This window comes from Amblyomma mixtum, chromosome 10 (genome assembly GCF_055824585.1).
Source record: "Amblyomma mixtum isolate Tamu chromosome 10, ASM5582458v1, whole genome shotgun sequence".
Lineage (NCBI taxonomy): Eukaryota > Metazoa > Arthropoda > Arachnida > Ixodida > Ixodidae > Amblyomma > Amblyomma mixtum.
The window spans coordinates 162,191,727-162,215,741 of NC_143021.1; the positions used below are offsets into that span (position 1 = coordinate 162,191,727).

A 24,015-nucleotide genomic window follows, 5' to 3' on the forward strand; every position below is an offset into this window, starting at 1 on the left:
GCCGTGTCTTGGTGGTTGAGCCAATGCCGAGCGTTTGGACCCTTAAGGCCCCTCGGCGGAGGCAACACACCACTTTGGCCCCAGCTTCCTGTAGACGGCACCTCCAGCCTGACCCGACCGGGGGAAATCGGCAGTCGCCTTTTCCTATCCTCCCCTCCATCTTTCACTTTCCTATCTCTTTCTTACAACTCTCCAGTCTCCTCCTCTTTTCTTCGTTTTTTCCTCTTTTTCCTGGCGGCGAGGGTTAACCGTGTGTAACCAACTACCCTGAGTTGAGTCATATTGGGTTATAGTTAAGGTGTACAGCTGGCGTGGGCAGGACTTGCTCGCAAGTTCCTGTCGCGTCCCCTTATTGGACTCCATGGTGGGTGGCTGGCACCATGACCGAAAAACATAAATTTTTAAGGCGAAAGCCTTTAATGTCGCAGCAATGTAAGCAGCAGTTGTCGACGAAATGTCACGCTTTTCAATTGGTCGAAACGGCAGTGACGTCACATTGCGCGAATTTCAAACGGGGCCAATTGTACTTTGGCTAGTAACCATGCAACCAATTGAAGGAATCGTATAGTGATGCTCCAAGTAAGTGGGACTGAGCTTAGTTAACCGCTTAATTACCCAATTAGCCTACTTAACTTTTCTAGTCAGGTCATATAAATGAATAAAAACGAGTAGGAAATTGGTCGAGCTCGGGAATCGAACCCCGGTCTTCGGCGTGCGAGGCGAGCATGCTATCCACTCCGCCATGCCAGCTCGATGGTTTGGAATGAGCAAAGGCGCGTCTATAATAGTGAATACGCTGTCTTCGCTCACTCCCATCCTCCTCCCTTCCCTTCCGGCGAGGTTTAGGTGTCCACCGAGATATGAGAGACCGATACATTTCCTTTCCCCAAAAACCAATTTACCGACGAGCGAGGCGTAGAACCGAATGGGCAATGGCGTTCTATGGACTCCTTGGCAGCGTTGCAAGATGCTGTCGCGTTCCACTCTTAGAGGCGAAGCTTAACATCTTAACCACACATCAGTGACCACACTTTACGCCAAGAAAGTGCCCCCCTGAATTTTGACGGGTGTTCACCGAGATATGTGAGACAGTTACTGCGTAATTTCCTTTCCTCAAATACAATTTTCATTTTCTTCATTACGGGCCCTCTTTGTCTTCTTTCACTCCCACTTCCTCCCTTCCTCTACGGTGCGGTTCAGGTGTACACCGAGATGACAGAGAATTACTGTGCCATTTCCTTTCCTCAAAAAGCGTTGCGTTCAAAGGGCAAGGCATCGCGCCGAGCGGGTGGTGGCGTTCCGTAGACCCCCTGGCAGCGCTACAACACGCTGTCGCGTTCCACTCCTATAGGCGAAGCTTAAGCGTCATTAATTAGCATTTAATTAGTATCCAGGCATCAATCAGTAATTAACAATTAATCAGTGACTTGAAATCACTTAGTAATTAACAATTAATCAGGGATTTGAAATCACTTAGTAATTAGTACTCAATTATATGTGACGCCACCAGTGCCACAGAAGCAGCGAAAGCGGTTCGGAAAACGCTTTCGCCTCTACGCACTTTAGACAGTTAAAGTGCCCCCTGATTTTTTATGGCTCCCCCACATTCCAAACCGGATCGCTCTCTCAAGAGAGGGCGGAACGAAGCAGATGTTTTTTTTTTTTCAAAAAAGAAAAGTGAGTTTTCCTACATACCATGTCATCCATAGTGAAGTAGAAAATAAGCAAGCAAGAATCCTTTCTCCCTTCCTAGTATCAAAGTGTTTGACAGAAGCCTTGGGCATTGGCTACAAGGTATCAGAAATGGGCAGCGGTGACTTACTGCTTGAACTGCGAGACAACATCCAGCACTCAAAACTCGTAAACATTGTGTCTGTTGGAGATATTCCTGTCTCCTTGACTTCACACCGATCTTTGACCACCGTCCGGGGCGTTATATCCGAAAATGATTTTGTCCACATCACAGAAAAAGAGATGCTCGAAGGTCTGAGTGACCAAGACGTGATAGACGTTCACAGAATCAAGATCCGGAAGGATAATAAGGAAATAGACACAGAACACATGATCCTGACGTTCAACACTAGCACACTGCCCGACACAGTCGAAGTAGGATATCTGAAAGTTAACGTAAGACCATACGTTCCCAACCCTCGCCGATGTTTCAACTGCCAAAGGTTCGGCCACGGCTCACAAAGTTGCCGCGGTCGGAAAACGTGCGCGAAGTGCGCCTCGAAGGATCATTCTGATCAATGTGACGCAGCCCCGCACTGCGCAAACTGTGAAGGAGACCATGCAGCATACTCCAGGGCGTGTCCGTTCTGGAAAAAAGAAAAGGAAACAATCACCATAAAGACAAAGGAAAACATTTCATTTCAAGAAGCGAGAAGGCGTTTTGCACTCACCAACTCATTCTCCTTCACTGCAAAATCAAACTTCGCCGATGTGGTGCGTGGGCGCGGCGCACCACACCAGGCTTCGGCACCCGTCCAGGTCACACGCAGTGAGCCTGTGGCGGGGCCATCCGCGCCCATTTATTGTAAACTCTCTCAAGGTGGAGCAGCTAACGCTACTCCGCCAAGTCCAAGTCAGGCTGCGCAAACCCCCGGGTCGGCGGGCCTCAAGACCTCGTCCCGCAAATCGAGGTCAAACTCGAAAATGAACGTGCCTTCTACACGTTCGCCCAGCGCCTCCGCAGAGGGGATGGACACGACCCCGGGCAGCCCCGCGCCGTCCACTTCGGACGGTCGGCAGAGCTCCCTGGATCGGTCAAAGAAAGACAGGCCCCGAGTCACGGGACCATAAACCACTTGATCTAGTTTTTCACTCGATACAAACACAAAAATAAGATGGCTTTTATAATACAATGGAATTGTAGAGAACTTTTAAACAATTACAGTGACATAAAAGACATACTAGGAGCACACGCTCCTGTAGCCTTATGTCTACAAGAAACAAATTTAGGTAAAAAAAAATAACTTTCTTAAGAATTACACTGTTTTGCGCCGTGATCGGGAACAGGCGAGCCGACTATCGGGAGGCGTAGCCATCATAGTGAAAAACGGTGTCCCGGCTCGAGAAATCACACTCAAAACAAAACTTGAAGCTGTTGCGGTCAGTGTCGTCAGCCATAAAACAATTTCTATCTGTTCTGTATATATTCCTCCACACTTTACATTAACAGTCTACGATTAGCAAGAACTTGTCAATGAATTTCCAGAACCGTATCTAGTAGTTGGGGACTTTAACGCTCACTCCCCTTTTTGGGGAAGCGAGCACTGTGACTCTAGGGGTCACATCATTGAAGATTTTATCCTCACAAATAATGTATGTCTTTTAAATACAGAAAAAGCCACATACAGCTCCCCTACCTCAGGGAAAATGACCTTTTGAGATTTATCGTTTAGTTCACCTTCTGTTTTTAACGATTTTAACTGGGACGTCATTGACAATCCATATGGCAGCGATCACCTCCCTGTACTAATCACTTTAACGTCCACACCGGAAATAATCCCCACAAGGCCACGGCGCTGGAAGCTTCACCTCGCCGACTGGTCACTTTTTAGAGCAAAGGCAACTTTAGAAGATATAGTTTTAGGAAATCTTACCGTTGACCAGATAAACGAAAAGTTCACTAATTGTATCATAACTGCCGCACTCACAGCTATTCCTCAGTCGTCAGGAGTGGCGCGACAAAACCATAAAGTATGGTGGACAGAAGACTGTAAAGAAGCGAAAAAACAACAAAACAGAGCTTGGGGTAAATTCCGTAGGTATCCGACGCATGAAAATTTCCTAAATTTTATAAAGGCAAAAGCTAAAGCTCGGTATGTACGTCGCAGTGCCGCAAAAGCTTCATGGCAGAATTATGTTTCAACTATCAACAGTCAGATCCCATCTAAAAAAATGTGGGAGCAGGTTCGAAAAATAAACGGCAACTTTTCACCATTCACAATTCCTTCTTTAACAACACCCGGAACACAAACAAGCATAGAGGAACAGGCAGACATATTGGGGGAACATTTCACTGCAGTTTCAAGTTCATCACACTACACGCAGTCCTTTTTAAAATACAAAAATACAGCTGAAAAACAGAGGCTCCCAACAACTGGAGGTGCAAATGAAAAATATAACAGTCTAATTACCCGCCAAGAAATCAACAGAGTACTGTCTGCCGGAAAAAAAACTGCTCCAGGACCCGACCATATACATTATGAAATGCTTGCACATCTTTCTGAGCCTGCCATAGAAGCACTTTTGAGATTCTTCAATACAGTTTGGATGTCAGGGAAAATACCTGAAGCCTGGAAGAAAGCTATTATTGTACCGTTTCTTAAACCTAGTAAACCCCCAACCTCTCCTAGCAGTTATAGACCCATAGCCTTAACCAGTTGCCTCGCCAAATCCTTCGAAAGTGTCGTAAATATAAGGCTAACCTTTGTTCTTCAATCCTGTGAACTGCTTGATATCCATCAGTGTGGATTTAAAAAAGGATGCTCCACTACAGATCACCTAGTCCGTCTCGAAAATACAGTCAGAGAAGCTTTTATACACAAACAACACTGTCTTAGCGTCTTTTTTGATTTAGAAAAAGGATATGATACAACCTGGAGGTTCGGGATCCTCCAGGACTTAGCTGAGCTAGGCATTCGTGGCAGAATGCTGAACTCCATTAAAGACTTTTTGTCTAACCGCTCATTTAATGTCCGCCTAGGCTCGACCCTTTCGAGGGACTTCATTCAGGAAAATGGAGTTCCTCAAGGGTGCATTTTAAGCACAACTCTCTTCGTTGTAAAAATGAATTCTATTAGAAAAATAATCCCAAGGTCCATTATGTATTCCATGTATGTTGATGATCTTCAGATAGCGTGCACATCTTCCAATATATCCACATGCGAACGACAAGTACAGCTTACAATCAACAAAATGGCAACATGGGCAGACAAGAATGGTTTCCAGTTCTCACCACAGAAAACAATGGCCTTACTTTCTTCACTCAAACGAGGCTTGCACACAAATCCAACATTACACCTAAACCAAACCGAGCTGCCTTTAAAAAAGGAACACAAATTTCTAGGCATCACTTTCGACAAAAAACTTACTTTCCTGCCTCACATAAACGCACTGAAAAAGAAGGTGTCGCTAGCACTGAACATACTGAAAGTCCTTTCACGCAAACACTGGCGTTCTGATCGGGTATGCCTTCTACAGATTTATCGCTCTGTAGTACGTTCCATTCTAGATTATGGTTGCATAGTGTATGGATCAGCAAGGCTATCGTACTTGAAGCGACTGGATCCTGTGCACAATTTGGGATTGCGTCTTTCAACTGGTGCATACAGGACGTCACCCATAAAAAGCCTGTACGTAGAAACTAATGAACCACCACTTGCAGACAGAAGAACAACGCTCACATGCTCATACATTTTAAAGATCCGTTCCCAGCCTAAACACATCTGTTACCCACTCACTACAAAGTGCCTATCCCGAACACTATTTACCAACAGACCCCTCGCAATCAGGCCCCTTCTTCTCCGCTTTGAAGAGAAATGCCAAGAAGTAGATATAATGGACACATTGCCTAATATTGCCCGCAAACGTGATCCACTCCCGCCTTGGTACTGCCTACCATCTGTGTGCGACTTCACATTAACACAATTTCGGAAGAAACATACACCGCATGGACAGATATTACAAGAGTATTTAGCGCTAAACGAAAAATACGGAGAATACGAAGCATTTTATACTGATGGATCAAAATCAGCACAATATGTCGGAAGTGCTGTGGTTCAGACTAATTGGGAAAAAATAGTACGCCTGCCTGTGTGCGCATCCATTTTCACCGCCGAGTGTTACGCAGTCTCGGTGGCTGTAGAAAAAATAATAAATGAGAACATTCAAAACAGTATCATTTACACTGATTCTCTGAGCATACTAACCTCACTTCACCATAGAAATGCAGTGACACCACTAATTGGTGACATCATACACAACATAACAAGCGCCACAATACAGGGACAAGACATAAAATTTTGCTGGGTTCCCAGTCACATTGTAATCACTGGCAATGAGAAGGCAGATGAATGTGCTGGAAAAGCTCGGAACAAAGAAATAAAGAAAGCGTACATTCCCTACAAAGATGGTATGAAGTTGGTGCAGTGCAAATTAAGAAATAAATGGCAGTCGCAATGGAATATCGAAAGAAATAATAAGCTACATTTATTAAAACCCACTCTAGACGAATGGAAATCATGCTCACACCAAAAACGATTCATCGAAGTTATTTTATGCCGTCTCCGTATTGGACACACACATCTCACCCACAACTTCCTGCTAACAAAGACAAACCTGTTTGCGAGCAATGCGGACATGAACTTACCGTAAACCAGATACTACTATCATGCACAAAACTTGAATCATTTAGGAAAAAATATTTTGCTACATTTTACAAAGAACATATCCCATTTCATTCAGCATTGATTTTAGCTGAACATGCACCCGTTAGTATACTTGATGTTTTTAGCTTTTTAAGGGAAGCCGGTGTTCTTCAAAACCTGTAATGTTCTGACCCTGTGAGCTCGACTGTATATTAATCGAAATTTTACCCAGCAAAAGAAACTCCTCTTCTCTGTTCATACTGAACGCATACAGCCACCCCAGGGCGCAGGCTGGACCAGCGAAAGCCGCTATACTGAAAGCCCTACAAATTTCAGGCCAAAACCCAACCCTAATTGTGGGCGACTTCAACGCTCAACACGTGCAATGGGGACACGCAACTATATCTAAGAAAGGCACGGCCCTAATTGATTTTATCCAGCAAAGAGGGCTAACCCAATACACGGATCCCATGCAACCTACCAGGATAGGTAACAGCGTGAGCAGGGACACGTGCCCGGACCTCACGATAGGCAAAAACCTCCCAGACTTAAGCTGGAGCAACACCAGACAAAATCTGGGAAGTGACCATTATATCATAGCATCTAAAATCGTCATTGCCAATCTCAAACCCCAACCCAGAAAAAACAAGATCACCGACTGGGACAAACTTAGGACAATCCGCGACCAAAATCAGGAACCGATCACAGACCTAGAACAGTGGACACTAACCCTCCTATCAGATGTGGGAAAGGCCACTAAAGAACTAGTACATGACCTAGACGTAAATGCGATTGACAGCAGACTTACACACATGTGGGAGGCAAGGCAAAGCCTAGAAAAATGATGTCTTAAACAAAAATACAACAAAAAGCTTAGAAACAAGATACTCACACTCACAGAAGAAATTCAACACCACTCCGCAGAAATCGCAAGGCAGCAATGGGACCATATCTGCGAAAATGTAAATGGCAATCTAGGCACGAGAGAGACATGGAATCTTCTGCGGGATCTCCTTTATCCGGAATCAAATAAAGCTACGACTCAAAGGGAAATCACCAAAATTTTAAACATTGACCCAGGCACGGATCAAGGCATTATCAACACGCTACAGCAGAAATACTTCTGCACAACCCGAGAGACGCAGTCACTACCAGATTATAAAGGACAACCTAACCCCCTCCTGGACGCTGACATAACAAAAGCCGAAAATAAGAGCAGCCCTCCATAAGATACGCACGACATCCGCCCCGGGAGAAGACGGCATTAACAATAAGACACTCAGAAACCTAGACGACGCTTCCATCACAGCCCTCACGGATTTTGCGAACGAGTGTTAGAGGGAGGGAAAACTCCCAGCGGCTTGGAAACATGCCATCGTTGAATTCATCCCAAAACCGGGCAAAAAGCTCGCGCTCGAAAACCTCAGACCTATTTCGCTTACATCTTGCATAGGAAAGCTGATAGAGCACGTCATACTAGACAGACTCCAGTCTCACATGCACAAAGAGAATTTATATCCACACACTATGATTGGCTTTAGACCACATTTATCAACACAGGACACGATGCTCAGACTAGCAAACGAAGTCCTATCTCAGGAGCAAGAAAGGAGCACCAGGGCAATCGTAGCTCTAGATTTAACAAAAGCGTTTGATAACGTCAAACACAAAGCAATCCTAGAATCTCTTTCAGCGTTGAATGTGGGCGAAAGAGCGTTTAACTACATCAAGGACTTTCTCTCGGATAGAACGGCTAAAATTCAAATTGGCGCAATCAAATACGACACCTTCAGTTTAGGAGACAGAGGAACGCCGCAAGGATCGGTCCTCTCCCCCTTCTTATTCAATATAACCCTCATCAAAATGGCACACGCACTCGCAAAAATCCCAGACCTAGAACACTCTTTGTACGCGGACGATATCACCCTTTGGACCACCAAGGGGAGTATCGCCATAATACAAGATACGCTACAACAAGCGGCAGATGTAGTAGTAGAGGAGACACCGCAGGACTCGCGTGTTCCCCCAAAAAATCTGAAGTCCTCATCCTACACTCAAAGCGTCAAAGGAAAAATAAAGCGCCTGAGATCAAAATCTACGCAGAAGGGGCAGCCATCCCAGAAGTGGAAGCACTAAGAATCTTAGGAATGCTGATACAGTCAAACCAAAAAACGACACGTTAATTAAGAAACTGAGAAACACTGTCAACCAAATCTTCCTCATCAGACGCATCGCGAATAGGCGAGGAGGAGTTAAAGAAGCCGAGACCAGGAGACTAATACAAGCCTTCGTTCTCAGCAGAGTCAACTACACTACACCATACGTCACCCTCACAGTAAGAGAAAGAGAAGACCTGGATTCTCTAATTAGAGAGTCCTACAAAATTGCGCTCAACCTCCCTCGTCATACTCCAAATGAAAAACTATTACAGTTAGGAATTCATAACACCTTAGCGGAAATGATAGAAGCACACCTCACCGCACAATATGAAAGACTATCAGGCACTGAAACGGGACGTTTCATCCTGAATCAATACAGGAATACAATATGAAGGAATCCGTACACACACCTTGCCAATTCCAAGACACGTGCACGAACACTTAACAGTCCCTCTTCTACCCAAAAACATGCATCCACACTACGATACGGACAGAAGAAAGGCTAGGGCATAAAAGCTTCACGAAAGATTTTCAGTTCAGAAAGACACGGTGTACGTGAACGTGGCAGAACATGCGGACAGAGACGCCTTTTCTCTGGCAGTTGTCGATCATCGAGGTTCTCCCCTTGCATCGGCGACAATAGATAAAACAAAATTTCCGGAGGAGGCTGAAGAAGCTGCCATAGCTTTAGCCATTACCTCCACCACTGCCAAATACATCATAAGTGACTCCAAAACAGCAATTCGAAATTTTGCAAAAGGAAGGGCCCACTCAGCAGCCATCAAAATCTTACAAAAAATCTCCAATACCCGCCAGATAACATTGATCTGGGTCCCTGCCCATTCGGACCATCCTGGAAACGAGGCGGCGCACCAATTTGCCCGAGGATTCGTGGTTAACCGGGAGGTGCGCTACCCCGAGCTCAGGACGGCCAAGGTGCGAATGACAACCTACAAAGAAATTACTACCCACTTCAAGAAAGAAAGACAGATCTTCCCAGAAGCACATAAATCCCTCAGTAAAACACAACAAGTCAGTTGGCGGCAGCTCCAAACAGACACTTTCTTTAATCCGTACATGTACTCCATATGGTTCCCGGAGCAGTACAGCCCCGTCTGTTCTCTCTGTGGGCACCAAAAGGCAGACACACCGCACATCCTATACTCATGTACTCAAGACAGGCCATCGCACAGTCTGCAGCTCTGTACCCAATCTCAGTGGGAGGCTGCGCTGCTCAGCTCGGACCCGGAGGTTCAACTTCGAGCCACAGAGCGAGCCGAAGAGGTCGCCGAACGACATCGTCGGTCGGCCACCTGGCGTCCGGCCTAGAAGAAGAGCCCACCGCGGGGAGGGAAACATGACCCCAATCCGCGCCTATGACCTCTTCTTTAATAAAGTTTACCTCCTCCTCCACTCTTAAAATTGGAGGAGGCATTGAAGCTCCGCCTTAAGGGTATGCAAACGAGGATATGGTTACATCGGCGTTGAAGCTTCAGTCTGAGGCCGTTTACAGTCGACGTCTCGCTCGAAGCAATCGCGGGAGGAAGAAGAAACATGCGAAGAGGGCGATCGTCTTGGAGTTTTCCTTTTTTCTTCACCAAAATGTTCTTTGTTATTTCACTTCAAATATTCTCCTGTCGTTTTTCATGAATACATTTTTCAAAATTCACGTTTGGCTCCGATATTTTGTCGTAATCCTATGAAAATTTTCTTATTTATACCACTATACCTTGGCCAAGAAGAAGGGCGATCGTTGGAAATATTGTTCAAAATTGCGGGTCGTGTCCAACATTCCGAAGCGGCACGTGGGCTACGAGGGAGGCCGCAGAAGGGCCCCCGATTTACACATAACAACCAGGTCCTTTAACGTGTGCTGACATCGCACAGCACACGGGGCGATTTTTGCATTTCGCCTCCACTGAAAAGCGGCCGCCTCGGCCGGGATTTGAGTCCACATACCTAGAATCTGCAGCCATCCGCCAACGTCGGGCAGAGGGAACAGGTACTATCGCGATAAAATTATGCGGAATGCGTATTCTCGGAAAAACAACCATTGGAGCTCAAATTCGCAAACTAGTCGAGTGGTTTTGTTACCAGTGTAGGGGTGCGTTTATTAGGCGTCCTCAAGAGACCGAACCGCCGTGCAGGATCTGGCAGCGTAGATGGGCGTAGCCAGCACCAAGAGAGCGGGGCAACTTCGTCGTCGTCAGGCGCAGCGTAGTGTCGGCGCATAACTTCGTCGTCGTCAGGCGCAGCGCAGTGTCGGCGCATGGCGGTAGCGGAACCTGTCACAGTTGGCACACTACAGTTTCCCCCGGGTGAAAAGGAGCCATCTTGGCGTCTTAAGGGGAAGGAAGAACAGAGGGGTCGTAGTACGGCTTCAGTCGGTCGACGTGGACGGTTTCGCGGCCACGGCGACGCAAGTCCGCAGCGGGTGCAACAGGCTCAACCATATAATTGACCGGAGATGTTTGCTTGAGAACCCGGTAGGGACCATGATACCGATGCAGCAGTTTCCGCGAAAGGCCGGGAGTTGTGGGAGGCACCCAGAACCACACAAGGGAGTCGGCAGGGTAGAAGGTAGAGGTCGCGGAAGTGTCGCGGTCATGTTTTTGCTGCCACTGGGTCTGCGTGGTAAACGAGCGAGCAAGCTGGCGGCATTCTTCGGCGTACCTGGCAGCGTCGGACAGTGGCGTGGACTCGGAAATGTCGGGTCGGTAGCGAAGAGTATCCATCGTGCAGGGGGGCTCGCGGCCGTACAGAAGAAAGAAGGGAGAGAATCCAGTGGTGGTTTGTGTCGCAGTGTTATATGCGTAGGTGACGAAGGGAAGAACTTGGTCCCAGTTGGAGCGGTTGGCGTCGACGTACATGGACAGCATGTCACTGAGGGTTCGGTTGAAACGCTCGGTCAGGCCGTTGGTCTGAGGGTGGTAAGACGAAGCGGTTCGATGGATAATGCGGCATTCCTTGAGGAGGGCCTCAAGAGCGTCAGACAGGAATACGCGTCTACGGTCGCTGAGCAGTTCTTGAGGAGCACCATGGCGAAGAATCAGGTTCTTTAGAAGAAAGGAAGCCACGTCGCGGGCGGAGGCAGATGGTAATGGAGACGTTTCAGCATAACGTGTGAGATGATCCACGGCCACGATAATCCAGCGGTGACCAGCGGGAGTGGGAGGGAGGGGGCCGTAGATGTCTATGCCAACGCGGTCAAACGGGCGGGCAGGGCAGGGTAACGGCTGCAGTGGAGCAGGCGAGGTGTGAGGCGGAAATTTACGCCGTTGACAGGATGGGCAAGATCGCACAAAGTGGCGAACAAAGCGGTACATGCCACGCCAGTAGACTCGGAGACGCAGACGCGTATAGGTTTTCAACACGCCGCCGTGGGCGCACTGGGGGTCCGCATGGAAAGCGGCGCAAATGTCGGTGCGTAGATGGCGGGGGATCACTAGGAGCCATTTGCGTCCGTCGAACAGGTAATTGCGACGATAGAGGAGACCGTCCCGAATAGAAAAGTGACGGGCTTGACGTAAGAGGGAACGGGACGAATTATCAGTCGCAGGACTCGAAAGGAAGTTAATAAGAGTGGCGATCCAAGGGTCTTTCCGCTGCTCGGTGGACATGTCGGCAGTGGCAAGCGAGGACAAGTCGTAAGCAGACACAGGAGCAGGCGATGAAGCACTAGGTAGCGGCGAGCGGGAAAGAGCGTCCGCATCATTATGCTTGAGGCCAGAGCGGTAAATGACATGAATGTCATACTCCTGCAATCGCAGAGCCCAGCGAGCTAGGCGGCCTGACGGGTCTGAGAGAGGCCAGCCAGCACAGGGCACGGTGGTCGGTTACTATACAGAACGGGCGACCGTAGACATAGGGACGAAATTTTCCAATGGCCCAAATGATGGCCAAACATTCTCGTTCGGTAACAGAATAGTTGGCCTCCGCTTTGCTCAAGGTCCGACTGGCGTAGGCGACCACATATTCACGGAAGCCAGGTTTGCGTTGAGTGAGAACGGCACCCAGTCCAATACCGCTGGCGTCAGTGTGGATCTCAGTAGGCGCAGTCGGCTCAAAGTGGCGCAGGATGGGAGGCGAAACCAAAAGGCGGCGCAAGGTGTCGAAGGCGTTATCGCAAGCAGGCGTCCAAGCGGAGAGGTTGGAGCTGCCTGCGAGTAGCTGGGTCAGAAGAGCGATGATCGTGGCGAAATTCAAGATGAAGCGACGGAAGTAAGAGCAAAGGCCAACGAAGCTACGGAGCTGCTTCAGTGAGGTGGGCTTCGGAAATTCGGCAACTGCACGAAGTTTGGCGGGGTCCGGAAGAATGCCGTCTTTAGAGACTACATGTCATAAAATGGTGAGTTGTCGGGCAGCAAAGCGGCACTTTTTCAAATTCATCTGGAGCCCAGCGTCAGTAAGACAAGTCAGAACGCGCTCGAGGCGGATGAGATGAGAAGAAAAGTCCGCAGAAAAGACGACGATGTCATCGAGATAGCAAAGACAACTCTCCCACTTAAGGATAGTGTCCATCAGGCGTTCGAAAGTTGCCGGGGCGTTGCAAAGGCCAAACGGCATGACGTTGAACTCATATAAGCCGTCAGGCGTTATGAAGGCAGTTTTTGAGCGATCAGCGTCAGCCATGGGCACCTGCCAGTAGCCTGACCTCAAATCCAGCGAGGAGAAATACTCAGCTCCCTGCAAGCAGTCCAGGGCGTCATCGATTCGTGGCAGGGGATAGACGTCCTTGCGTGTGATGTTGTTGAGCCGGCGGTAATCAACACAGAACCTGATGGAACCATCTTTCTTTTTTACCAACACAACAGCAGACGCCCAGGGACTGTGGGAGGGCTGTATGACACCCCGACGGAGCATGTCGTCCACGTGATCAGAAATGACGCGGCGCTCAGAAGCCGAGACACGATAGGGGCGCTGGCGAAGAGGGGCGTGTGTACCGGTGTCGATGGTGTGCGCAACGACAGACGTACGGCCCAAGGCAGTCTGAGGAAGATCGAAAGAAGAACTGAAGCGCTGGAGGAGGGCGACGAGTTGATCACGTAGCGCGGGTGGAAGGTCGGCGTCAATGGCACGGTGGAAGACGTCGGAGGGCGGTGGATCATTCTTAACATCACAAGAGCTGAGCACATCGACATCGAAGGAAGCGGTGGAATCAAGAATAGGGTAGGGAAGGCAGGAATCAAGTTCTTCAACACGCCCGAGGCATTCACCTCGGAGCACTGCTGACGGGCACGAAGATGGGTTCGAGACATAAATTGCACTTTGTCCATGGTCGATCGTCAGAACAGCAACGGGAAGCAGGAGGCAGGGATGGCGGGAAGCGGTTTCGGAAGGCGTGAAGAAAACAGTTGAATGAGGGACGCCGACACAGGAGAGCGGCACGAGGGCAGCAGAAAACGGAGGAATGTCGGTATCAGTCGCGACCACAAGTTTGGCAGACTGCGTAGGTACCTCGCAAAAGGGAGCGTCACACAGCGGAGAAAAGGCGATTTCAGCTCGAGCGCAGTCAATAACGGCACGATGAGTCGAAAGGAAGTCACATCCCAGGATGATGTCGTGTGAGCAGTGAGACAGCACAATAAACTCGATGGTGTACAAAACATCTTAAATGAGGACACGGGCCGTACATGCGGCTGAGGGATGAATGCGCTGTGATGAGGTGGTGCGAAGCGAAAAGTCAGAAAGTGGGGTAGTCACTTTGCGGAGTCGGCGGCAGAGAGCTTCACTTATGACAGATACTGCAGCGCCCGTGTCGACGAGGGCGAGAACCTTGGCACCTTCCACGAACACTACGATTATATTAGCGGGACGACACGGAGGACTTGAGGAGTTCGAAACAAGCACAGTTCTTGCCCCCGGAACTGCGGCTGTTAGTTTCCCTCAAGCGCTGAGCTAGAACGTCGCAGCATCGGAGAAGGGGAACGGCGTCGAGGGGAAGGCGATCGGCGAGTGGTGTAAAGTTGGCGATCAGGGGAAACAAAGGGGGGACCAGGTGGCCTTCTCGGCGAGGATAGTTCGGCATCGTACGGGTAGGAGCGCAGATCAGGTCGAGAAGGCGGAAGGCGGTGGCGGCAAAGCCGCGCGACATGGCCGGGCAGACCACAGGCGTAACAGATGGGTCGGTTGTCCGCAGTACGCCAGGGATTGGTAGGATGTGGGCGAACCCTTGAGAACAGAGCTTGAGACGGGGGCTCAGACGGCGGCGGAGGACGGAAAGAAGGGGCGGCCTGGCAGGAATCGGGTGCCGGCGTATGTCGTGGCCTGGCCACCGCTTGGGCGTACGTCAGGGGTGCTGTCACAGGCGCGAGCACAGTGAATAACGCATACATGTCTCCACATACACTGACACATTTCAGACCACTGGATTACGCGACTGCGCCTAAAAAGTTTACGCCCACTCGTGTCCCGTAAACTTCTGATTGCTGTAGTACATGAATTCGTGTCCATCACTGAATGTGCACCGTACATTTTTATGCGAATTTTATTAGGGCCCTTTGCTCCAAGCCCAGTATATGCCGACTGCCCTCCGCTGGGTTTCTCGGGAGCGCCAGCCTAAGAGGGCTGACGAAAGAAGGGGCCACGGTTTTCGCACTCACTTTAGCAGTCTGCCAAAGGATGGGTTATAGGGGCCATGAAATGGTGTCTGCACATGTAGCAGTCCCATATTCCGGCAAAAATGAGGATTGTACAGAAACTATTGCCAAATTTGTAGTTTTTTATTTAACTCACATACGTCGTTCAAATTCTATTTGTTTGTAGAGCAACTGTTTCTCAATACAAAAGTACTACTCAATGTTGACTATCACAGTTGTGCATTTGGCCGGCATCATTTCGTCCACTCGCTGACAATCCGTGTGACGCACAGATGTCTCACTGCGTGGTTTGTCTTCAATGCTGATATTCCGTGTTGAACCTTCTTAATCCATCCAAGCACGTTGTTCTTGTCCACGGTGTTATCTCCATAAACATTGAGTAGCCCTTCAGTGGATTTCGGACAGCCTGTACCCTTTGTAATTCCAAGAGGAACCGTTGCTTCTCCTTGCGATCCGTTAGCTGCATGCAATCAAAAGGCTGTATTAGTTACCTGCAAAAAACCAATGATTATTATAGAAAGAGTTATTCTACCAACATGTAGAAATTGTAACAACTTTTGCATTTATTTAGGTGCAACCATCGTAATACAGCCCTGTATACGCTGTATAAAAAAAATTGCGACGATTAAGCTTGTGGGCTGACATCAAAAATTAAGCATGAAGGTGGCGCCAGAGCTCAGTGTGGTCACGAAGTGTCTCCCGTTTCTGCTGGCTTACGATGTCCCTGATAAACAATTAGAGTACTGATATGACAACAAATAACCGGTTTACACACAAAAGGCAACGCTTAACACAATTATAACGACATGGGAAACAAAATGATCCTATTGGTGTGATGCCAGGTCTGTATGAAAATCAAACCACAGTGGTCGCCATTTTGGCGTCGATGAAACACAGTGAAAGGCTACAGCGCATGTCTAATCGGCTTATCTCCCACTCCTCCGGCCTGTATCGCTGAAGCAGCACGTTGGAGGCCAAAATGGCGCCCGTGTGCTTATGTGAATACCTCCTATTAGTGATTCAAAACTATCGGAAAAATGACTATCGATAGTTTTTTCGAAACTATCGATAGTTCAAAAAAACCATCGATAGTTCTACCGTGGCCTCCGCGATCGAAGCGCGCTTTTGCTCCGGCCATCCCATTCGCACGGAGAGAGCGTAATTTGAGAGAGCGGTGTGACCGCTCCTCTCGCCGCACGGTGGCGCGCTTACCCCATGCGCGCTAGGGTGCCTCGATGCCAGCGCCGCCGTACAGGGTGGAGACAACATCGCGGGCGCCGCCATATTGAATCACACGAGATCAGCTGCGCTAGCGTGTGTAACGGCGCCACTCTTACTTTCGGCGGGCGTGAGAGTGCTTTTGACTGGAACAGTCTTTTTCATCAACATTGCACTGCGTATCTTTTCACTCATAATAGCCATTTTAACATCCGAGGGTCGACGACGTAATTGCATGACTTAATTTTACAGCCCCAGGTGGTCGAGGTTGAACATTTACTGTTCCGTCTGTTGGTTTGAAAAACGCGCTAATATTTTAAAGATCTGTTGCCGGGCAGGTGCTGCTGCCCCATGCGGATAGAAGAAATTGCTGCCTCTTTTTTTCACGATATTTTGGATTTTAATTCCCACGTTCTGTTAACGCCCGCGTATCGTCAGCCGCTCGAGCGCTGCGGCTGGTTTCGCTATCGTCGCGCGGGCTGTTTCCGGTTCTTCTGCTCGCAAAAACTGGTGTCTGTTTGCTTTCTAATCTTTCAAAGGGTAACTGCGAGTTGCTCGCCCGTTTATTGCTCACAAGGGCGCAATTACATCTGCTTATGGGGTGGGCGCTGTTATGTACAAATGATGCCGCCGCATACCGACGTTGCCACTGCTCCTGCGTTTTCTTTCTCGAGGCCAAAGAAAACGAATCACCCCTCGTTGGCGATAGCATAAAGGATTACTGGAAGTTTCTCACTCGCTTCATTTTTATGAGGAGCGCACAACCACCGAATGTTCTTGCGTGCGCTCGCATGCACACTTCGCTTGCGCCATGGACATACGCACCGGTTGCTCTCCCGCGATTCCTCAGTTTGTGAAACACAATTCTACACATATTTTTCATATTCATTTTATTCAAGCCAATCGGTATTCATGAATAAACCATGCATATAAACCTGCTCAATAAGGGTGGATTTTAGTCATTCAAAAACTACAGTAATTCTGGAAATTTTAAATTCTAAATCGAATTAATCGACATCGAAAAGTCACGCTTTTCGAAAAAAATCGACCATAGAGGGTTTTGTTAAATAAAAACAACGCGGTTTTTAACGTTGGCTATCCGTGTATTTCCTATTCTGTCTACAAAATTTTGTGCTGATGGGTTAGGCTGTTCGAAAAATAACTCCTACCTAAAAGTTGATCTTTATTACTGAGGAAGACAAATATGTAACATAGCTTTTCAGCCTACCCTCTTACAGAGGGTACAGAGAACAAAACAAAGGATAATGAAAATTATTCATTTAATGCCAACTGTAATTGCTAGTCATGAAAAAAACACGAACTACAATATAAGCAAGCAAGACATTGGGACATAAAAGTGGGGCATGTACCGTGGGCTGTAACCTTAAAGGAAAACATAAAAGCAAAACATGAAAAAAGGTTCAAACCACGAAATAAATGAACAATATTTAGGGGGAAAATGTTGTTGTGCATTGTGGTGCAACCTTCGCCGCGAACATGAAAACGTATGAAGAAAAAAAAGATGCAAACCACGAAATAGCAGAACGAGACACAGTGGTAAAAAAGCACAGTGAGGTGTAACATTTAAAGCAATGTACTCTGGGGCTGATCCCGCTTTACTTGAGCTTCCCATTTTTTATTTCGCTTGGAGTCTCCGGGGAAGCGAAAACAGCGTAGGCCTTTACGCGTTGACCCGGCGTACATTGCCACACAACAACCTGTCATGCTGCCTCGGTGGACTTGACAAGCTCCTCAGTCATGCGGTAAAGCACTGTCAAACAAATAAAGCCACCAGCGATCGTCCGCAGCCACTGGGCCTCGAAAAACGGAAGCTCAGCTGCTTGCACCAAGCAACTGAGACCAGCCCGACCGACCGCTGTGATTCAAAATGGCGCCGCAGGGAGTGAGAGGCGGCGTTGGAGCGGTCAAAGGATGGCACCACCCTGAACGGCGGCGCTGGCATCGAGGCACCCTAATGCGCGCTTTCCCTGAGGCGGTCGTGCGTAAACCGCGAAAACGCAGCTGTCGCAGGCCTGTGTGCGATGCGCGCTAGAAAATTACCGCACAGGAGCGCCGGCAAAGGACAAGATAGCTTACTGGTATAATATCTTCCTAAATTCGGAAGCAGACTTAGGGCCGAGATAAAGCAGATCGTCATAAGAGCGTTTTTTTTATTTGTGCAGTTGTATATGGCACCAAACATGAATTACTTTACATTTTAGCACAGCGGTCAATTTTAATTTTGCTATCCACGTAAACGTTAGTTTAGAGCCTTAAATTATATAGAGAGATTAGCGTTCTGTCGGTTTTCCTGTGTAGCAATGGTATTTCATTTGAACTTTAATGCATCCAATAAACGTTTGCTTTCGGCGCTTGTAGATATCAGTCAATTCCTTTTTCCCTGTCGAATGTTGGGCAGGGCCGTGCCCAACAGCCTGCAGTGCATAAGGTTTTTTGGCGCATATAGCCTGGTTGGTTTAATTACGCAGATTAAACCAGATCTATAATGTTTCTCGCATAGTGTTCATTCTAAACACGGAGCACTTTCCTGTGGAGCGGCTGGCTGGCGAGCTTTTTTTTGCGGTATATGCTGCCCTATAGTATGTGACAGTAGCTCCTACGTTAGATAAGAGTGGCCTCACGAAATTATCGAACACCACAGATACTGTGCTTGCGGCGTGGTCCTCCCTTCCTTTGCCAACAAAAAGGGAGCACTGCCAGATCCTCGAAAGTAATAGCTGCAGCCAGCTGCTGCCGCACGTTGCTTATTTTTATATTCGGCGGGGCGATATCAAGCCTTCTTAGTGGCCACCAGAACACTGACGAACTCTTATTTTGGGTAGGTTAATCCCCCCCCCCCCTTGACTGTAGGCTAATGAGTCAGAAACGGACTAGACCCATCCGACTGGTAAAGGGCAGGCCAGGAGCTGCACCTTCTACGTTCTTCAAGAGCTCTCGCCACGAACCCTGCTATGTAAGCAATGCTGGCATTTGTGATACCTGATGGCGGCCGCTGCAGTGAGATAGAAAATGCCCATATAAGTAGCCCGACCATGATCCCGACCTAGACTTTCTGCAATGTATTGCAAAATTTTCAAATCATGGCATTGTTGCCACTCAGTTATTATAGCTTTAACATAAAGCAAAGTGGTCGCTTTTTGGTTGCACTTCATGGGTGGAGTTGGTGAACGAGTGGGCATCGCTTTCAAGGATGTGAAGAAAAAACTCAGCGCGATGGCAAGCAATTTAGACGACATGTCGCAAGGTGAAAGCATGTGTTGCCCCCATCAACTCTTAAATTACCGCAAAAGCTGCACGGAGAAGACATTCGCAACTGTTTAACAATGTACCTCAACTTCTTTGTCACCTCAGGAACGAGTCAGAAAAAAACTGCCTGCGTATGCCTAGTCATTCAGTGTCGAAGCGCGCCAACAAAGCTGGTGCAGCGGCTGAAAGTGCAGGCAGTGCCGGCCGGACGAGCGCCGCTCGATGCTTAGGCTAAGACCGCCACCTCGCGGCGTTTTAGGGAACTAGCAGCATTACACCGTGGCCTCCGCGATCGAAGCGCGCTTTTGCTCCGGCCATCCCATTCGCACGGAGAGAGCGTAATTCGAGAGAGCGGTGTGACCGCTCCTCTCGCCGCACGGTGGCGCGCTTACCCCACGCGCGCTTTCCCTGAGGCGGTCGTGCGTAAACCGCGAAAACGCAGCTGTCGCAGGCCTGTGTGCGATGCGCGCTAGAAAATTACCGCACAGGAGCGCCGGCAAAGGACAAGATAGCTTACTGGTATAATATCTTCCTAAATTCGGAAGCAGACTTAGGACCGAGATTAAGCAGATCGTCATAAGAGCGTTTTTTTTTATTTGTGCATTTGTATATGGCACCAAACATGAATTACTTTACATTTGAGCACAGCGGTCAATTTTAATTTTGCTATCCACGTAAACGTTAGTTTAGAGCCTTAAATTATATAGAGAGATTAGCGTTCTGTCGGTTTTCCTGTGTAGCAATGGTATTTCATTTGAACTTTAATGCATCCAATAAACGTTTGCTTTCGGCGCTTGTAGATATCAGTCAATTCCTTTTTCCCTGTCGAATGTTGGGCAGGGCCGTGTCCAACAGCCTGCAGTGCATAAGGTTTTTTGGCGCATATAGCCTGATTGATTTAATTACGCAGATTAAACCAGATCTATAATGTTTCTCGCATAGTGCTCATTCTAAACACGGAGCACTTTCCTGTGGAGCGGCTGGCTGGCGAGCTTTTTTTTGCGGTATATACTGCCCTATAGTCTGTGACAGTAGCTCCTACGTTAGATAAGAGTGGCCTCACGAAATTATCGAACACCACAGATACTGTGCTTGCGGCGTGGTCCTCCCTTGCTTTGCCAACAAAAAGGGAGCACTGCCAGATCCTCGAAAGTAATAGTTGCAGCCAGCTGCTGCCGCACGTTGCTTATTTTTATATGCGGCGGGGCAATATCAAGCCTTCTTAGTGGCCACCAGAACACTGACGAACTCTGGATTTGGGTAGGTTAATCCCCCCCCCCCCCCTTGACTGTAGGCTAATGAGTCAGCAACGGACTAGACCCATCCGACTGGTAAAGCGCAGGCCAGGAGCTGCACCTTCTACGTTCTTCAAGAGCTCTCGCCACGAACCCTCCTATGTAAGCAATGCTGGCATTTGTGATACCTGATGGCGGCCGCTGCTGCGAGATAGAAAATGCCCATATAAGTATCCCGACCATGATCCCGACCTAGACTTTCTGCAATGTATTGCAAAATTTTCAAATCATGGCATTGTTGCCACTCAGTTATTATAGCTTTAACATAAAGCAAAGTGGTCGCTTTTTGGTTGCACTTCATGGGTGGAGTAGGTGAACGAGTGGGCATCGCTTTCAAGGATGTGAAGAAAAAACTCAGCGCGATGGCAAGCAATTTAGACGACATGTCGCAAGGTGAAAGCATGTGTTGCCCCCATCAACTCTTAAATTACCACAAAAGCTGCATGGAGAAAACATTCGCAACTGTTTAACAATGTACCTCAACTTCTTTGTCACCTCAGGAACGAGTCAGAAAAACACTGCCTGCGTATGCCTAGTCATTCAGTGTCGAAGCGCGCCACAAAGCTGGTGCAGCGGCTGAAAGTGCAGGCAGTGCCGGCCGGACGAGCGCCGCTCGATGCTTAGGCAAAGACCGCCACCTCGCGGCGTTTTAGGGAACTAGCAGCATTACACTCTTCTGCTGGGCGAGGCGCCGAATGGGACGGCCGGAGCAACGGCGCGCGCCGCCGCCGGAGCAGATCGCGGCGGCCATGATTACACTCTTCTGCTGGGCGAGGCGCCGAATGGGACGGCCGGAGCAACGGCGCGCGCCGCCGCCGGAGCAGATCGCGGCGGCCACGGTTCTACTATCGATAGACTATCGATAATATTATCGATAGTCTACTATCGATAGTAATATCGATAGTCTACTATGGTTAGTCTACTATTGACGCCGTATTTTGCACGAACAGATTTATTCAAGTTTTCATTTTTTCCTCGCACAGTAACCGACTGGAATGATTCTTTATTGCGTTTCGCCACACTTTGATGTTTACTAACTTTGTTATTATTGTTTTGTTTGCCATTTTATCCACCCTGCTTGGACCTGTATAAGGTTTGCAGTATTGAATAAAGAAAGACAGAAAGGTAGTAATACTATCGATTCTACAATCAATAGCGTCACTATCGATAGTAGATTCGTTAGTATTACTATCGATAGTGTTGGTATCGATAGTTTTACTAGCGATAGTACCGCTATCGATAGCAAGACTATCGATAGTGAAACTGTCGATGGTAAGAATATTGATAGTAACAATATTGTTATTACGCATTTGTTGGCCAGCGATATAACCAAAACACTTGCTACATCTCTTTGGTTTCACAGTTTCATGAGGCTGAACTTCCCAAAGAGACTCAAGCTATGAGGGATGCCGTATAGTGGAAGTCTTCGGGTAAACTTCGACCAGTTGTGGTTCTTTAACATGCACTGTGAGAGTTCGGAAAAATACCTAGAAATGCATCCGATGAAAGAATAAATAGCACAAGTTGTGCTTGCTTACATGATACTATCTGCTACTATTGTCTTGCTGACGTAACTGCTGCATAAATCCTTTTCGCACACCTGCTTCGCAACTGGGACATTCGCACGCTCACATTTTATTCAGCAGCATTACGTAGAGAAAGTCTGCAGAGTTCGGTGACGCCAAGGTTGCGAAAACGGGCTAGTCCTGTCAGTTACTCATACCATCACCTGCATACCACGCACTAGGGAAACCAAGTTTAGGATGCAGTGGGTACGCGTGGTTGATTTTATAGAAACGATAGTACTATATACAAGTAGTGTCGATACGGCTATCGAAAGTACTATCGATAGTACTGTCGATACGGCTATCGAAAGTACTATCGATAGTCTTTTTTACCATCGATAGTTCGATAGTGACTCAACTAGCGATAGTATCGATAGTACTATGGATAGTTTTGCATCACTACCTCATATACGTTGCTCCCATGCGGTTGCTGTTTGCTGGCTTTAACTACAGGCACTTTTTTGCGTTACATTTTAACGTTGCCCTCAGTTGCATGGTACTGGAAGTGCAATGAGGATACCAATGCTCTTAAACCAAAACGCATTAATTTTAGATCAAATACACTGGGTGACTGAGTTGAGGGGCTAACAGAGCAAGGTGTTGACTAGAAATATAAGACAACATCACAGCATAATCCGTTAGCCGTAGCATTTACTTTTTCCGTATTTCTAAGATTGTTATATTTTTTCCAGTATTTTACATGAGGTAGCTTTTAAGTATTTCAAGAAATGCTTCTGCGCGGCAGACAAGGAAAAAACGTAGAAAAACACCACAGAGCGCCAACTAACCTTCTTAGCTTTTAAGCATGAAGAAATTGGACAAACTTAACCTCTGCACTGTAATAAAATATAAGGGCATGTAGGATATGTCGCCATCTTAAATTTAGGACTGTCATGACCTTACATGACCATTCCCCCTACGCACATGGCGAAACAATGGGTGCAAGATCTAAAGTGAGGCAGGGAGAGCTTAGAAGATGAGACGAAGGTGTTCGACTCCTCCGGGATACGACAACACACGCTCGGCAATTGTCTACGCGCCATGTAGTAGAACGGCTGGGAATTGCACAGGAGAGAGCATACTATACTATATCCAGGGATATTAGCTTCTTAAAAAGGAGAGAGCATACTATTCTATATCCGGGGATATTAGCTTCTTAAAAATTTCTGCTCAATGGGTTCCACGTCTCGTCACTCCTGAGCAGCAATATGCTTGCTCGATTATTTATCATGGGCGAATATCGGTTCATCTCTCTACCATCGGTTAGGCGGTGTCAAGTTTTATGAAATGCAAGGATTTGTTGCTCACTGAGTGTCATGCGAAAGGTTACAACATTGCCGGGCTCTATTATTGCGAACTTCTGAAGAATATAAAATAAAGAATGCGAGAAAAGAAACCAGGAACTCTGACCAGGGAAGTCTTGTACAATCAGGACAGCGTTCCAGCACACACTTCAGCAAGTGCCCGGTAGTTCCAGCTTGTCCCTCACTCGTACGATCTGCCAGATGTGGCCCGCTACTAATCTTTTTCCAAACATG

General features: G+C 47.8%; 2 pseudogenes; both read right to left on the minus strand.

Moving 5' to 3' along the window:
• Positions 1 to 18,879: 18,879 nt before the first annotated feature.
• On the minus strand, positions 18,880 to 19,562 carry LOC149327556 (uncharacterized; annotated as a pseudogene).
• Positions 19,563 to 20,567: 1,005 nt separating this feature from the next.
• LOC149327557 (uncharacterized) lies at positions 20,568 to 21,095 on the minus strand (annotated as a pseudogene).
• Positions 21,096 to 24,015: the final 2,920 nt, after the last annotated feature.